Here is an 18,492-nt window from a genome sequence, read left to right on the forward strand (position 1 = left end):
AGAAGCAGACACATCACACTGATGCCCTGTGGTACGAGCATTGCCGCCATATATACGCGCACCACCGCAAGGCTTTAATGCTGGTTAGGCCAGAGACAGCAATTGAGACTGGGGGGGATGGAACGGTAAACACATACCGCACTACTAGCCACGTTAAGAACACACCTGGGTTGCCTTCCCAGCCCCCATCCCAAAAGCTATATTGGGGCAGTGGAAAGTAGGGCCTGTCCCAAACACATGTGACAAAGGTGCACAGCGGGAAGCTGAGGAAGGCCTATCTACTGGGCGTTGTCTACTCCTGTCGGTGCCACGCATGAACCGGCAAGGGGGGAAACGGTTGGCCCTTCTGCGAACCTTCCTGCCGCCAGGGGACTGCTGTGTGAGCCCGGAGAACTTGGATGGCGGCTGGAGGACACAGGCTGAACACTCTTAGGGCAGTTGAGAGGCCACAAGGGGAGCGCGGATCGAGCGAGCCGGCCCATGGACCCTGGCGGGGGAGGGCTTGGGCCCAGATCCGCTCTGGGCATGGAGGAGTGATGGGGGCTACAGCACACCACACCAACAACCGATGGCCCAGGGCCGCCCCCCGCTCCCCCCAATTAAACTGCAACTGGGCTGGCTCCTGATACCTTGAAGTGAGGCATAGAGGGAAGGACACCGGGTATGGACCGCGTAAGCTTGATAACGGAAGACAAACAGAATCTACCCGCGGTAACGCGGATACAGGAGGCGGGGAAAGTGCCCCTGTGGGTAAGTTAGTGGGAACTTCCACCCAGTGTAACCAATTGACACTACTGCATATCGGGCTACAGTAGTGGGGACATTTGTGAGAGTGATTAGACACCACTTACAAATACGATCACTGCAAATGGCGCATATCGTAGATCAGCAAGTACAAATCAACCCCTCCCCCCCTCGCCCCCCCCCGACGAGATAAGAAAACACAGGGATAATGAACTGACTGTCCGGGCACTTACCGCAAGGGTTGCCGCTGGTCCCCTGATGAAGCTTAAAGTGCCCTGGGGGCGAAACTGGGGCTGAAGAACAATTCAACCACTACACAGCTCGCCCTGGGGTGCACAAGGGGGAAATAACAGAGCCAGCCACAACTGACAGCGCACAATAAGACAAATTTGAGGGCGCAACCTTAGCGCCCACAATGGATTGTACACCACCAACAAATATGGATGTAACTCCGAACAAACTGGACATAATATTAAAGTAAATGTAAATTGTAAATGTAAATTGATACTTGTATAGCGCACTACTCACCCGCAAGGGTCTCAAGGCGCATGTACGAATACCGCTGTGGAACCCATCCTGGCTTTCCCTGTGAGGCGTCCACTCCTGGGCACCCCCAAGGTGGAGGCCAGGCATCCTTGGCGTTGTGGGGGCCGTTGTGGAGATTAATCAAGCTATTGCCCAGAGTTGCAGAGTGGGACTCCATGATTGGAATAGGCACCGAGGCGAGAATTATCAGGTCCGTGGAATTTTTGAGCCCAAGACCCGCCTAGGCGGGGAATTGAACACTGGTCCCGGGCTAGACCTCTGCATCAGGGTCTGCCGCTCTAATCATTGAGCCACAGGAGGTTTGGGAATCCAGGAAAGCACTCTAACAACAAATAGGGGTGCTAACGATAGGCTTTACATTACTAAAGGCAGACCATGGCAAGCTGGCAGACATTGTGAAAAACAACAAGGGATTATTAACCCCTTTCATGCTGATGACGAACCCCAGCCGTCATGCACTACGGTGCTCGTGTGCTGATGACGACTGGGGTTCGTCACGGCGCGCCCCTGTTCGTGTTGTTTACAGCACACCAGGGGAATCGCGGCCGCATGGAAGGGGTTAACAGAAATGGTCCCACAGCACAAAGAACATACAGATCAAATAACCCAACTACAACGCCAGGTATCCATCCTGCAGGAAAAGTAGAGGATGCAGAAGGCCAATCTTGAAGAAACAATGTTTGTATAGTAGGTATGCCAGAACACTGTGAAGGGCCCAATGCAACAAAATTTATAGAAAAATTACTTCGCCCCAGAGGGACTGACGAACCTCTTCTGTGTTAAAAGAGCGCACAGAATTCCTGTGAGAAAACCAATTGTGGCTGCATCACCTCGACGGAGGATTGCCTGGATACTTAATTATAAAGACGTGATACAATGCTTCATAATGCTAGAGAAAAGTCTCCGTTATTATATGAAAAATCAGCGGATCTCCCTGTATCCGGACTTCACAATAACAGTTAAACGTCAAAGGGCCTCCTATCAGGCAGTAAAAACGTAGCTCAGAGCCCGGATTCTCAAATATACTTTATTGTACCCAGCCTGCCTCAAATTCATGCACGAGCAAAAGTCATATATTTTTGAGACCCCAGAAGCAGTCGTTGGCTCAGTGGAAGAGACATTCCCATCTAGTAATTCTGAGAGATCAATGCAAGGCACCTACCAGGTTTCACAGCCAACACCGACCAGGAAAGTGCGCAGAGGCAAATTAACCCGGAAAAAAACAGCCAAAAGGCCCATCACCATAACAAGTACTCAAAAGCCAAAAGTCAGCTTTACTTACAGCAGCAACTTTCAAAGACCAAGATGCCCCCGCTTCAGCCAAGTCCTCAGATGCCCCCGCTTCAGCCAAGTCCTCAGACTATGTACTCGGTCTCCGAAAAGAGCCTAACTTTATTCCCGTCCATCACTCCGCAAATAGTAAACGATTGATTACCTGTGATAACTTCCCAATGTGTCACCACTCACGATCTGAACATACCTTAAATTACACTATCAATATATTCTGATATAATCCCCACCTCGCAATACAACCCACGCTTTGGGATCGGCCTGGGTCCTGCCTGGCTTATCACGATAGTAACACCCAAGATCACATGTGATCTACGAGGCACAGTAACCATGTCCCCCACAGCGAATGCAAGATGGTTACAGTTGGAACAGTCACAGATTTGGTTATCTGTTTGGCCCACCATAGTTTTCTATGGTTGGACCCAGTTTTTGGTTGTAAAGGGAACATTTGTTTGCTTGGCTCACCACCTATATGAGTTTACACTCACAAGATGTAGTGAGATACAGAACAATGCACACATACCTATGGCTATATTAGGAAGATGCAATGAAATCATGTGGAATGTCCGGGGAATGGGTTCAGTGCACAAACGGCATAGAATACATGCTCAATTAAACAAGAGTAAAGTGCAGATAGTCTTACTTCAGGAGACACACCTCACCAATTCTGAAGCAACCAAACTGCAAGGAAAATGGAGAGCACAGGTGCTCAATACACCCTACTCCGCATTTATGAGCGGGCCGCTATTTAAATCAGAAACTGAACCCCCTTTGGCGCCATGGAACAGCGTACAGATACAAGTGGTAGATATGGCCTAATACATGGCACACTAGATGGCAAACATGCGGTTCTAAGCAGCATATAGACCCCAAATTACGATCAAGATAAGTTCCTAGAAAACTTTAACGCAACCCTAGTGGATTGGGTAGGCTATCCCTGAATACCTGGGGGGCCATGGGGGGAGGGGGATTATAACACGGTCTTAGATATTAGCTTGGTCCGCTCTCATCCACAAAAGCAAGGAGTGGCAGCCAATAAGCAGACTGCTGCCCTCTGTAACTGGACTGAAGGTTAGTCGCTAGTGGACGCTTGTCCTATCGAAAATATAGACTGCCGCAAGTACTCATTTTACTCCCCGCCCCACATGCTCCATACAAGACTTGATCGGGTGTCCTGTCCATTACCCTCATGACCCAAATCATGCATCCCACTTACTTGGGGAAGACATTCTCAGACAGCAACCCCTTAAGACTGACACTGTCCTGGGGGAGGATCTCTACACCAGATCCGTCTTGAAGTTGCGACCTCAGATGCTAGAGGATGCAGTGTTCCGAAGCACCATGGCCACAACTATAACAAACTACTTTACCAAAAACGCAAACACTGCTTCCTCGCAACTAATCGAATGGGAAACATTTAAGACAGTAGTGAGGGGAACAGCTATTAGTGCAACTGTAGGAGCCCGGCAAACTCTACACCAAGACTGAAAAGCAGTAGAAAATAAACGGAGGAATCTAGAGCAGGAAGCTGTTAGTAATCCTACCAAGGCAGTACATTTGCAAGAAGCATAACATACGCAGAGCTACTGGAATGTCTATGCATAATAGATTACCAATCCTACACACAACGGCGCACTGAAGCCGACAAGTCAGGCACTGTACTAGCACAAATATTACGAAACGCACCAACATCCAACCCAATACACGAAGTCAATACACCAAATGGCACAATGGTAAATACGCAGAGCGATATAAACTCTGCCTTCCAGGACAACTACAAGATGCTGTATGAGATCCCTATAGCGATAGGTTAGAACATAACAGAAATATTTCTGGGTGACCTCAACTGCCCACAACTGACTCAGGTGAATTCAAAAGAACTGGCAGGCCCAATCATGGAAACTAAGATTAAAGAAGCTATTGGGGAACTCCCAAGCAAAAAACACTAGGGCTGGACAGCCTCCCGCCGAATATTATGATATCTTCTCGGCCCAATTTGTCCCCCAACTTGACTGCCTCTAACAAAAAGCTTCAGAATCCGGAAGCCTTCCTCCCACTACAATGCAAGCGCTAGCTACCTACCTCCATAAACCCGGCAGGGACCCAAAGACATCTCAGGATACCGCCCGTTATTGCTTTTAAATACTGAATGCAAGATACTGACCCGTCGACTACTCCCCTTCCTTCCACAACTCATACACTTGGACTAATGCAGCTTTATGCCTGACCGTAGTACCTCCCTAAATATCAGGTTTCTCTACCATGTCATGGATGCTACTCCTGAGGACCTAGCAGATGCTGGCTGCATCTCCCTAGACCTGTGCCAGGCCTTTGAAACCCTCAGTTGGGATTATGTGCTGATGGTACTTAACAAGTTTGGTATTCCCCCTGAATACCTGCTCTGGGTTAAACTGCTTTATACGTTATCAACAGCAAAAGACACACAATTGATGGATGGAATGCAGACAAATCAAAACATTCACCCCCAGTCAAGATCTGGGTTAAATCCATCATTCTTTTGCTCACCATGCCACTCCAGTTTAGACCTGGCCATATGCAAATCAGTCTTGAACCTGGGCCTCATGGAAACAGTCCAGCCCGAACTGCCAAGCCAGGTCCTCCCTGGACCGGAAACAAGCATAATAGGTCTTTTGCTTTCTCGCCCTAAGTGCGCCAGGTATGCCCAGACGTGGGTCCCGTGCTCTCCATGCCACTGGAGTCAAGCTATCCTGGCTGATGAGGGCTGAAAGCCCGAAACCAGTCCTAAGAAGTGGAGAAGTGTGGCTCACTGGTTAGAGCAGGCAGACCCTGAAGCAGAGGTCAGACCTGGGACCAGGGTTCAATTCCCGACGCGGCAGGGTCTTGAGCTCAAATGTCCATGGACTCGATAATTCTCGCTTCGGTGCCTGACCTAATCATGGGTTCACACTCTGCAACTCTGGGCATTAAGCTTGCTTAATCTCCACAACGGCCACCCCCCCCGCGGCGGGATGCCTGGCTTTCACCTTGGGGATGCCCTGTAGGGGCTATCTCACAGGGAAAAACCAGGACGGGTTCCCAAGGCAAGCGCGGAGATAACCCTTCGGGGGTCGATTCTGGCGCTATATAAGAAATGTAATAATAATATTAATAATAATAAGATGCTGGTTTCCAGTCCAGGGAGGACCTGGCCTGGTAGTTCGGGCTGGACTGTTCCCATTGGCACAGGGTCAAAACTATTTGCATATGACTGGGTCCAAACTGGAATGGCATGGTGAGCAGAAAAACAATGTACTTAGGCCCAGATCTCTGTAATGGGGTGAATTTATTTGCAAAGTTGTATATAGCGCTGGCTAGACCCAGAGGTATCAGAGCGCTTTGCATGAGGATCTGCAAGTTACAGGATACATAGTTATATCATTTGAATCAGTGAGTTACAGGTTACATAGTTACAACAGTTTGAATCAAAGAATCACAGAGGGAGGGGAAGTGAAGGAGACACGAACGGGGAGAGGAGGAAAACAATGTCAGATACCCGGCTTGGTAGGTGACAGCCAAGGGGCCAGACTCCTCTATTTCTGTGTAGGACAGCTCCACCGGGCATCGGCCAAGGTTTCTCGGGCTCTGCGGTAGGTAAGAACAGTTTTGGTATCCGCCCTGGGGGCTACGTCATAGTTCCATCGACGAGGGAGAGAAGGAGACACATAACGAGGAGACAAGGAAAAACCATGTCAGATGACTGGCTGGGTAGGTGATGGCCACCAAGGGGCCAGACTCCTCTATAGCTGCATAGGACAGCTCCACTGGGCATCAGCCAAGGTTGCTCAGGCTCCGTGGTATGTACAAACAGTTTTGTTATTTACATCAGTTGAATCAGTGAGTTACTGGTTACATAGTTACATCAGTTTGAATCAAAGGATCAACAGAGGCAGGAGGGGGGGGAGGGAAGGAGACACAAACGGGGAGACGAGGAAAAGAATGGCAGATGACCAGTTGGGTAGGTGATGGCCAAGGGGCCAGACTACTCTATAGCTGTATAGAACAGCTCCACCGGGCATCGGCCAAGGTTGCTCGGGCTCCACGGTAGGTAAAAACAGTTTTTGGATCCACCCATGGGGCGTCATCATAGTTCCATCGAAAGCATCCGGTGTTCCTGACTGCTGGGTTTGAGTGTGAGATGAGCAGTGGGAGCTGAGACCGATCTACAAATCATTGAGCTCCAGCGCTCGGAATGGGAGGCCATCTGTGGGTGCTGAAGCCTCCTCCCCCTCAGGGAGCAGCAGCAGCTGGCAGGAGCGCACACAACACCTGACCCAGAGTCTTAGTACTCTCGTGGTGAGAAAGTGAAAGTTGGCGGCTGGAAACAGAAAAGGTTGAGGATCCCCTTTTCTTCCAGCCTGCCCCAGTACCCCCTTCCTCAATCACATCAGACTGGCTGTCTTTGTCTGTCTGACAACCGCCATGTATGACATTGTTCTGCATTCTGTCTATCAATTGTTCGTTTTGCATTATACGTTACCAACAGCAAGAGCCCGTACAGATGCACACATATCACAACCCTACCCAGTGGTTAGAGACACACAACAAGGCTGCCCATTATCTACACTCTTGCTTGTGCTAGCACTCGAGCCCCTAGCGATCAAACTCTGAATTGAGACAGCAGAAAAGGGCATCAGCATTGGTAAAAACACACATACATTATCACTGTATGCAGACGACATAATTCTTAACATTTAAAACCTACAAGACAGTCTAGAGCCCATAGCGCACCTATTCAAGCAATTTGAACACATTTTAGGCCTCATCATAACCAAGAACAAATGTTATGCCTTCCTATTTAAAACTGAGTTACACCCAGCGACAATACAATTTGGACTTTCTACTTTCCAAGTAGTGCCTACCACCTTTAGATATTTAGGCATTCAAATTTACAGGACACCACAAGACCTATTGGACGGTAATCTCCAGATGGCAATCTCCACCCCCAGAACCCAAATGGCATTTTAGACAGCCCTTCCTATATTGGCAGCGGGCCAAATACCAATTTCCAAAGTGGTCATGCTTCCACGATTACTATACTATTTCACCAACCTTCCAATAGTGATCCCAGCTACTTTTATCGCAGTCCTGAATACACTATTATCTGATTTGATATGGGGGTAAGGCCGCAATAGGCTAGGACTTCCGAAGTTGTAACTGGGGACAGATAGAGGAGGCATGGGTGCACCAGATTTACGTGTATATTGCTTCGCGGGCCAGCTGCAGTGGCTTGCATACTGGCTTGCTGGATGCAACTTACATGAACTAGGATTTACGCCTCAAGCCCTAGCCCAAGGTACTCTGCACACCTTACTACAGCCCTAAAGCAATATCCCAACAACAGCTCTACTATTATTAAAAACAGCACTCACCTACTGGAGGACAGCACTGCAATACATGAACCAGCTGGTCCCATACGCCCCAAATACCCCAATGCTGGGGATTCCCACTTCTACATTAACTAAACGTAGCATAGACAAATGGGAAAGGGAAGGAGTGACAACAGCAGGGACACGATTTGCCGATGGTATGATGCTGAATCAGGAGGACTTTACTCATGAACGGGGAGTTCCAGGATCCCTGTTCATTTTACATGCAAATATAACTAAATATATCAGAAAACACTGGGCACATGATAACAATGAACCGTCTACACACAAACTAGTTCACACCCTATATCTAATGGGCAAAGGTCGTCATTTGATCATATGGATATACATAGGCATTCGCTTACATGCAGCAACACCCTTTACAATCTAAGAGAGAAATGGGATAGAGATCTGGGCAGGGAACGGTCGGATAAGGATTCGGACTCCCTTCTGGAATACCCTAAAAAAGTATCACGCAATGCTAAATTCAAATTTATACAGTATATGGTGACACATAGGGCTTACCTCAAACCTCACCGGCTAAACAAAATGCACAAGATGCCATGTGCATGACGCTGAGATTATGCACATGACGTAGGCATGTCCACGCCTTTCTGTCTTTTGGGCTCATGTTACAGGTACAATTGGAACTGCAACAGGGACTAAAAACTGGTACACAGCAGTATGTTGTATAGTTGGTCTTCACCGACGCACTAAGAACCAGAAGGTACAGATTAGATTCGTAGAGTTGGCCTTAATGCAAAGCTTCTACACAGGGAAAAATATAGAGGCATGAGAAAAACACCAATTTCAATTGAGTGGGGCACGATTTTGGAAACATTCAAAACTACGGAACGCCCAGCACAATAGCATGAAATAGGACACTAACACACCCTCTGAATTTGCAAGTTAAGCCTATAAATAAAACGGACGAAAATGCACAGCATCATGATAGGATAATCCAAATATAGCATCTCAATAGAGTTGAAACTTACACTCTCATGCAACTAGGCGAGTGGTGAGCCAAATGGGCGGGAGGGAAGGAAGTTGTTCTATTGTGTTTGATATTCCTATATATGAATGAATGAGTTTTGTAACATTAATCATGTAATGGACACCTAAGCTACATACTTCCTCACAGAGTACAACCTTTTCTGTAAATGTATCTCCAGGGAACTATCAATTGGCTGATGATACAGGTGTTACCATGCATAAATAAAACCAATTAAGTTTGTTTAAAAAAAATATACAGGCCCTGGCACACACCGTGCACTTTACTAGGGACTTACCAGTAAATCAAATATGCCAATCCTGGATAACCAATCATATCACAATTTATACAGACACCATACGCACTTTAGCACTAGTCAGCAGTGCTAAAGTGCCCAGAATCGTATAGCCAAAGAAAACAGGGTCAGACAAATAGGAGCCAAAAGGCAAAAAGTTGGTTAATAAACCTGTCAAAAGAGCCAGGTCTAACACATTTATTACAGATTTAGGATTCTTTGGAGTTCTATATGTTTAAGCTGTTTAACAGACAGTAAAGATTCATGATGAAGTCCCATGTAATCACTACAGAATAAGTGCCCATCAAGTAAGGATAAGCGATCAGAAACTTTAAAAAAAGAAACACAGTCAAAAGGTACAACATTAATATGGACAAAAATCGTAAGAAAATATCTACACACAAAATCACATCATGGGGTCTCAAGAAAAAGCAAGCCCTGTACTCTTGGGCTTATAAAATACTTGACTGAGCGTGTTACAAACGAATACATTTAAAATGTGTAAAACAATTGTTTTTCAGTGACACGGGTCCATATATCTTCATTATTCAAATTGAATTAACTCTATGTTGCAGCAAGAACATTCTCACACTGACTGAACTGGGCTCCTGCATTTGTATGTCTCTCACACTGACCTCAAAACATTGAGGCATATCTAACAAAATAGTTAACAAGCATTTACAATGCAATAGGTCTCGCAGCATTAAAGTTTGAGTTATTGGCATTGTGTATGACAATGCCAATAGCAATAACATTTGCAAATGTGACACCTATAGCATTTGTAATGCAATATGAGTTGTATTTACATGACTTAGATGTATTGATATTACAAATAACAATGGATTTTCATTTTTTTAATACTTAAATAAAAGTTATTGTAATTGAGTTGGTGGAAGGGTGAAGTGGGTCGTGTCCCCGAGTGATGTGGTGGTGTCCCCGAGTGATGCCCCCGAGTGATGTGGTGGTGTCCCCGAGTGACGAGTGGTGCCCCTGAGTGATGTGGTGGTGACCCAGAGTGATGTGGTGGTGACCCAGAGTGATGTGGTGGTGACCCAGAGTGGTGTGGTGGTGTCCCCGAGTGAAGTGGTGGTGTCCCCGAGTGATGTGGTGGTGTCCCCGAGTGATGTGGTGGTGTCCACGAGTGAAGTGGTGGTGTCCACGAGTGAAGTGGTGGTGTCCACGAGTGAAGTGGTGGTGTCCACGAGTGAAGTGGTGGTGTTCCCGAGTGATGTGGCGGTGTTCCCGAGTGATGTGGTGGTGTCCCTGAGTGATGTGGTGGTGTCCCCGAGTGATGTGGGCGTGTCCCCAGAGTGATGTGGTGGTGCCCCCAGAGTGATGTTGTGGTGTCCCCAGAGTGATGTGGCGGTGCCCCTGAGTGATGTGGTGGTGCCCCCAGAGTGATGTTGTGGTGTCCCCAGAGTGATGTGGCGGTGCCCCTGAGTGATGTGGCGGTGCCCCTGAGTGATGTGGTGCATGGCAGTGGTGGTGTCTGTGTGTGCATGGAAGGGGTGGTGTCCAAATGGACTTCAAGGTGCACTTTTCCGAACGGAGGTTTTTTTAATCGAAGACTGTGATTTGTGATTGTTGAGACTGTGTGGTTCAGTATGAGACGCCGACAATAGTATATCTTCTTTAGCTTGGATCTTGTGAATAGTGCCCATTCAGAGATTGTCTTTTTATCAAAATAAGGTATTTACAGCCCTACACCAAAATCATTGTTATCACTCTTGCTGGATGAGCATTGAGTTGTTGACGGTCTGGGGTGAAAAGGTAATTAGTCTTTGCATTCTGCCCCAACAACAAGGAACTTCGGGTAATATTCAGCTCCAGCATTTGCCTACAATTCTCAGTTTCCACCACAAATGAAGCTGCCACGTTCCATCTCCTTCACATAAGTCTGCAATTGCCACCTCTTTCTGTCGAGCAAGCCCCTCCACGTTTTTTGCATGAGCAACAGTGACTAGTGTCCACCATCAAATAGTTGGGAAAGCGATTTAACTGTAACAACATCGTGACCGTGGTAGGACCCACAAACAGGCACCCTAAAGACCCATAGTGAAGTGCTCAAAGTGGTTCTTCTTTTAAAACAAAAGGATATACTAGTACACAAGAAAAGCGTGGTCTTCCCCTGATTTGCACCTTCCCGAAGGAAACTGGTAAAGGCCGAGATATTCTTAGTATAAATAGACAGATGCTGTGGTTCCACCGGGAACTCTGACAATTGGAGTAGCTTCTCGTGTCCTGGGCCCACATGACTAGTCGATCCCGAATTAAATTACTAAGTACTCCCCCTTAGCACTTCACTATGAACGGCAAAAAAACAGAGCAGCCCAAATGTTAATGAAGGAAGTGATGAGGCGTACACACTTAGGCAACAGAAAAACAAAGCAGTGCCTCTTTGACTGGATTGTCATCCGTTCTTAACTGTAAAAAAAAAAAAAAAAAAGCACTTTAATGCATATGAACTAAATGCAGCACATATAGTATAGATACGCAAAATAAGTATTCTCTAGCTCCTTACCAGCTAAAGATCTAACTCCAGACATTATAGCATCTGCATGCTAAGCACTATGTGTGAGTCGGACCACGCACGCGCACATATGCTCACAGCGACAAAAAAACGTGCTGTCCCGGAACAGAACGTGCCAAAAATGACTGTACAGCCGTAAGCGGGCCGTCGTTCCAGGAAGAACATGTTTTCAGATTAATAATATAGCTGCTGCCTGTCTCTCGTGGCGAAAGAGTTGAGCAGGTAAAATAATCTCGAGGAAGTCACAAGGCCCTCTGCCTACAGCAGAAAGTCGAGTTCATCGGTCGCACACGGTGCTGTATCACTAGGAGCGGAATGGCCCGAGAAACTATGACAAGGGCAGCCAGTGTTTTGTTGGAGATAAGGAAGTTCCAATAGCTGACAAAATGGCCAGACCAACCCCTACTACAGGAGACTTGTTGTAGGTCTAGTTCTCATTGCGGGAGTCCAGTTCTTATTGGCTGTTGGCCACACGTCATGTAGAATGTTGGTTTCCTACTTAAATGACGTCAGTGGCACTGTATGAGGAATGCTGCGACTTTCCTCACGACATCTGCTTTCTTCCCCGCAAGCTCATTACTTATACTTTTAAATAAACATGTATATAAAAATCACTTCCTCTGTTCGTGTATAATTGCTACGATACTACAATGGCGACGAGGACGGGATGCGACTTAAGAGAGACGAGCTTGCGGAGGAATAAAATATTTTCTGCTTTCAAGACAACTACAAGGCAAGTATAGAAGCTGGATTGTCATTTTATTGTGTAAGTATTTTCACTGTTCAATTGTTCGACCAAAGGAATTAAGTACATATTTTCAAAAAGAGGTGTTACCATGTGTTCCTTATTTTTAGCATAAAAGCTCAAGATTGGTGATCTGCGTAAATATACTAGATAATTTTTACCAGAACAAAGGGATATCTACGTGTTTTTACCTAGTTATTTCTGTCTATTAATGTATTTCCATTTGCAGTTGGAATAGTATTCTAATTGGATTTGATGCAGTTCTGGACTTCCTAAACTCGTACTTTTCCACTAAGGAGTACACAGATGAACTACATGTTTATATCTAATCTTCCAGTCGAGGAATTTGGCAAGAAAGGTCTGTTGGACATATTGAGAGAAAGAATCGCTTCTTCAAAAACGGAATCCGTATTCCGTGGCACACTATCGGCCTGTTAAGTTTTCTACAACTCTATTATGGACAGTGCCACTGAGTTTCTCTCTTTTCTTGTTATGTAAGGTATAAGATCTGGAAACATGTTTTCCTAAGTTTGTTTAGAAGTACTTTACAACATAATGTTGTGATTTATAACGTCCAGTTTAGATCAGGAACAAAAGAGTTAAGTCAGTAAAATTGTAACAGGTCATTGGTGGGTCTAGTTGTTTTATACAATCCCTCCTCCCATCGGTTGCCAGGCATGCACCCACACTCATGTGTATTGGTATTTATGTGACGTAATTGGGCTTCTGTGACAGACTGCGTGGTTACTCTCGTAGTCACGCCTCCATCAACATACTTGACAACTTATTATTCACCACATCTAGGACCAATATTTGAGAGTTCAAGTGGAAAGAGGAAATGAACTGTTAATTATTTGTTTAATAAGAGGGATAGTTGTGGTTAAGCCCATGTTCTTAAGACGTTATTCCATTATTTACATATTAAATCATCAGTTGCGGGTCAGTAAGCGATAAATAATGTTTGTATAAGATAGTTATTAGGTCATACGTTGGCTTAGGCCTGTGATATAGGAATTGCTTATGGATATCTTTGTAGCATAAAACGTATAGCACATTCTAGGTAGTGTATAAACCTGTTATCATTGTGATTCCCTTTCTTGTTCCCTCAGAAGTAGTGTTCTTTTAATATATGTTTTTATTCACTGTACCTACATATTCCTTTCCGTATACCCACACCCATTCAATGGTTGTTAATGTGAGCATCTCAGATAATATTATCTTCAATCAACAGCTGAAGTATAAGGTGAAGACTGTAAATGGTTAGATAATAGCAGTGCAATTCACTTTTCAAATGTTGTCTCAGGATCTAACACTTTTGGTGACATCTGTATTACCTCCACCACCTCTTTGCCTTTTAACCCCAAACCCCGTGGTTCATCGATGTGTCTTAGCATCCGATCTAGGTCGTGCACTTTTCCCATAGTTCCCAGCACTTGGAGGACCATGCATTGATGTATTTCTGTTCATTTAAGAAAGGGAGATGTTGTAGGTCTAGTTCTCATTGCGGGAGTCCAGTTCTTATTGGCTGTTGGCCACACGTCATTTAGAATGTTGGTTTCCCACTTAAATGACGTCAGTGGCACTGTATGAGGAATGCTGCGACTTTCCTCACGACATATGCTTTCTTCCCCGCAAGCTCATTACTTATACTTTTAAATAAACATGTATATAAAAATCACTTCCTCTGTTCATGTATAATTGCTACGATACTACAAGGCTGCTATTTAAATGCCCCCGGAATCCCGCCGCGGCCGCCCCGGAAGTCAGGCACGGTCGCCTGTGACGGGGGCGGGGCCACGTCCAGACCGGAAGAGGAGGCAGGCGGAGTCAATGCGTCTCGCGGCCCTGGGCTCCTGTGAGCGGTGTAGAGCCCCGGGGCCGCGCCAGCAGGAGGTTGGGCGCCGCGTGCTGAGAGCAGAGTCCCCGACATTGGCCAGGTAAGTTCCAAAAGGCTGGGGGGGCTTGGTGCACTTGTGTGTGTTTGTGTGTGTGTGTGTGTGTGTGTATGCTCGTGTGTGTATGTATGTATGTGTGCGACGGTGACGGCGGTGGAGGGGGGGCCTCGGTGCACTTGTGTGTGTGTGTGCGCGCGCGTATATGTGTGAGGGGGGGTGTCTGTATGTATGTATGTATGTGCGTGCATTGGCGCTTGTGTGTGTGTCTGTGTGTATGCGCATGCGTGTGTGGTGCTTGAGCTTCCCAGGAGACAGCGCCTGGCCACAGCGCGCATTCGCGTGCCAGTTTCAAATCGCCTCCAAGGCGATGCGCGCGGCCGCTACTGTCTCCTGGGAAGCACAGTCAGCAACAAAAGATCTCTGGCGAGACACAGCGCTGACGCGCTGTGTTTTCGCTACGAGACCTAAAAATGGGGAAAGATAATATTTTTTTCAAATGTCTGTTTACGTATTAACGTCCCAAGTATTAATTATAGCTTAATCAGCACTCAAAAGGAGACAGATAACTGATATCTTAGTACTGAGAAGCTTTTTTTAAAGACGTCAGGTTAAGTGGTGGTCATGCTGATTCCTGCCTTTGGAGTTGCAGTGGTGCCCGATGCTGCCTGTGGTTTTATCCATGGTCAGAAAGAACACCTCAAAGCAAATGGAGGGATACGTCCAGTATAGAAACAAGAAGGTACCAGGCTGTTGCCCTTGGGCTACCATCTCTGTTGGCGATGCATGCTCGGATGGGGGTCATGTTTGTGCAAGTTGTGGGGTCTGATGCTGCAACTCCTGACACACAGGCATTCTACAGGCGTATGGTGTTTAAACATTGTCTTACATAAATACTATTGCAAAAAACACAGTTAATGGACAGAATGTAGAACAATGTCATACATTCACCCCAGTACAAGGATCTGGGCCTAAATCCATCGTTTTTTTGCACTCCACAACACCCTGGGTTAGACACTGGCTATATGCAAATCAGCTCTGACCCTGTGCCTCATGGGAACAGTCCAGTCCGAACTACCAAGCCATGTCTTTTCCAGACTGGAATCAAGCATCCAAGGACCGGTTTCTGGCTATCAGCCTTCATCAGCCTTCATCAGCCTGGATAGCTTGACTCCAGTGGTGTGGAGAGCCTTGGACTCACGTCTAAGTATACCCAGCACACTCGGGGTGAAAATTGCAAAAAACACAGTTGATGGACGGAATGTAGAACAATGTCATACATTCACCCCAGTACAAGGATCTGGGCCTAAATCCATCGTTTGTTTGCACTCCACACCACCCTGGGTTAGACACTGGCTATATGCAAATCAGCTCTGACCCTGTGCCTCATGGGAACAGTCCAGTCCGAACTACCAAGCCATGTCTTTCCCACACTGGAATCAAGCCTCCAAGGACCGGTTTCTGGCTATCAGCCTTCATCAGCCTGGATAGCTTGACTCCAGTGGTGTGGAGAGCCTGGGACTCACGCATATAGCCAGTGTCTAACCCAGGGTGGTGTGGAGTGCAAAAAAACGATAGATTTAGGCCCAGATCCTTGTACTGGGGTGAATGTATGACATTGTTCTACATTCTGTCCATCAACTGTATTTTTTGAAATTTTCACCCCGAGTGTGCTGGGTATACTCAGACGTGAGTCCCAGGCTCTCCACAGCACTGGAGTCTAGCTATCCAGGCTGATGAAGGCTGATAGCCAGAAACCGGTCCTTGGATGCTTGATTCCGGTCTGTGAAAGACATGGCTTGGTAGTTCGGACTGGACTGTTCCATGAGGCACAGGGTCAGAGCTGATTTGCATATAGCCAGTGTCTAACCCAGGGTGGTGTGGAGTGCAAAAAAACGATGGATTTGGGCCCAGATCCTTGTACTGGGGTGAATGTATGACATTGTTCTACATTCTGTCCATCAACTGTATTTTTTACATAAATACTATAGCCAGCATATCGGCCACCGAAATAGTAAAAATGTACTATTACTCCACATACAGGTATGGTGACAATATACATATATTCAAGTGATGCAGATGGGAAGAATAGTAAATCTGTACTTACCTATTGATAATCACTAGTCAACACAATGTGATAGTTGATATTCTGGTTTAAGTCTGTTTTTTAGGAGAATATTTTTCTACACTATAGTCTGGCATACAATTGATTCACATGCCATGTCCATGCACCGACGTGCTGTGTATTAGCTATGCTGACAAGTGATGCCTTCTGTGTGCAGGCTACAGTGAATGGGCAGTCATCAAGGGCATGACCAGCACAGAGAAGTACAGCCATAGAGAGACAAGGAAAGGTAGAGAGATGCATCCTACACAAGAAGGCAGAGAAGGTAGCATGCCAAAATGGACTGTACCAGATCAGCCTGACCACCTCAATGGTTGTCAGCCAATGGAAGGCGGCTGCGTGTGGGTCAGCCTCACAGCTCTGGGGAGTAGGCCCATCCGACTAGGTGTATAATGGTTACTACGTAGAGAGTGACTGTCTTTTAAGGGTCCTGAGAAATCGGTGCTGATGTTCGGAGGAGACTAACCAAAGGCATGAGATTACTCCAGAACCCTGTTCCCAACTCTGCAAAACACAACCCATCAAGTGCAAAGGAAGACAATCTAGTACATCAAGTATAATGGAAGACAGTCAAGAGACTAAGGGCCAGATGTAGGTGGCCCATTACAAGTCGGTAACAGCCAAAATTAACGAATTTCAGCCGTTACCGACCGGTAATAGGCTTTTCTTATGTAAGGGGCAGAAATTAAGGATTCAGTAATTTACCGAATCGGTAATTTAAGGAATCAGTAAATTACCGATTTCTTAAATACGATTCAGTAAATTACCGAATTCCTAATGTAGGGAGCTGTGGCGATTCAGAAGGAGGGACACTGAGACTGGAGCGTGGTAGTGAAGGTTTTATTCTAATAAAAGTCTTTTTTCTCCTCTGAGTGAGTCGTTCCCTGGCTAGGGCCGCGGGATCCAATGTGTCAGCTAGGTTGGTAGACCTCCCGGGACTTGCACGTCTTCGCTTCCTTTCACTGGAGACCCGGTCGTCGTCTCTCGCGGTGTTCCAACGCCACATGCAGGGAGAAAGAAAACTCTTAGTAAGTCGTTCGTGGCTTAGCTGTCCCAGGGGTAACCAGGGAAGTGAGGACACCGGTGACTATCTACAAGTGTGCTGACTTTTACAATGCTGGCGAGTGTGCGTGTGAGGGAACACGGTGAAGAAAGGTCGGGGAGGTAAGCGGTAGGGTTCAGGGAGAGAGGAGGGGAAGGAAGAACGGGAAACAAAAGGAAATGGAAAGGCAAGGAATGTTTCTGTACAAATCTACAAGCAAGCGCCCCGCCTCCCAAGCCACACGGTGACGCACCTGGGAGAGCCACACTCCTCCGCGAGCGTCGCTGGGCGCTGCGTAGTATCGTTGGCCTCCTGGCTCTGCTCCTGGCTCCTCTGCAACTCCTTCGGTCTCCTTCACTGCTTCTCGCTCTCTGCTCTTCTCCTCCTCGTTGCCGGGACACACCCCTCTTCCGTCTTCCTGTCCTTTTGGCGAAACCATTTGTTGCACGTCATACGGGGGCTTGGCTGTGTCTCCGAAGCCGATTGGCTGACACAGTAGTGACTCGACTGGTGGGCGGTCCTCTTCTTCCTCGAAGCCGGCCCCGTAAAAGGAACAAGTCTCTCTTTTTGCCTCGGGTTGATTCCACCAGCTGTTGGAGTCTGTCTCCCATTGATCCTGAGACGGCGAAAGAGACATAGGACGTGTGTCAGTGTTCCACTATTCTTGCATCGGGGAAGGGTTTGATTCCCGGCCCGCCTCCACGCTACAGGAGCACTTAAATGAGTGCTTATCCCATGTTAGAATTCGTTATTTACCACTAACTACAAGTTGGTGGTAAATAACGAGAAAAAAAACAAAAAGCAATTTAATGCAAATTGCTTCAGTGCCATGTTGCAGACATACATGCCCTTAGGGCATGTATGTCTGCAACATGTGCACCCATAAACAATTGAGGTGTGCAACA

The 18,492-nt window shown here is 46.7% G+C and overlaps 2 protein-coding genes across 10 annotated transcripts in view; one reads left to right on the forward strand and one right to left on the reverse strand.

Moving 5' to 3' along the window:
* Nucleotides 1-18,492, reverse strand: part of NMNAT1 (nicotinamide nucleotide adenylyltransferase 1) — a 243,300-nt gene that overhangs the window by 164,207 nt on the left and 60,601 nt on the right. The window contains exon 1 of one of the 9 annotated variants that reach the window (XM_086921378.1): nt 8,493-8,675. The exons of the other annotated variants lie outside the window; for them this stretch is intronic. The gene's annotated coding sequence lies outside the window, so the exon portion shown is untranslated. Of the gene's footprint in view, nt 1-8,492; nt 8,676-18,492 lie in introns of those variants that run through there. 9 annotated transcript variants of the gene reach the window in all.
* The window catches only part of LOC147710673 (uncharacterized), a 134,075-nt gene that overhangs the window by 102,590 nt on the left and 12,993 nt on the right, over nt 1-18,492 (forward strand). The window lies entirely within an intron of this gene.

This window comes from Lissotriton vulgaris, chromosome 5 (genome assembly GCF_964263255.1).
Source record: "Lissotriton vulgaris chromosome 5, aLisVul1.2, whole genome shotgun sequence".
Taxonomy (NCBI): Eukaryota; Metazoa; Chordata; class Amphibia; order Caudata; family Salamandridae; genus Lissotriton; species Lissotriton vulgaris.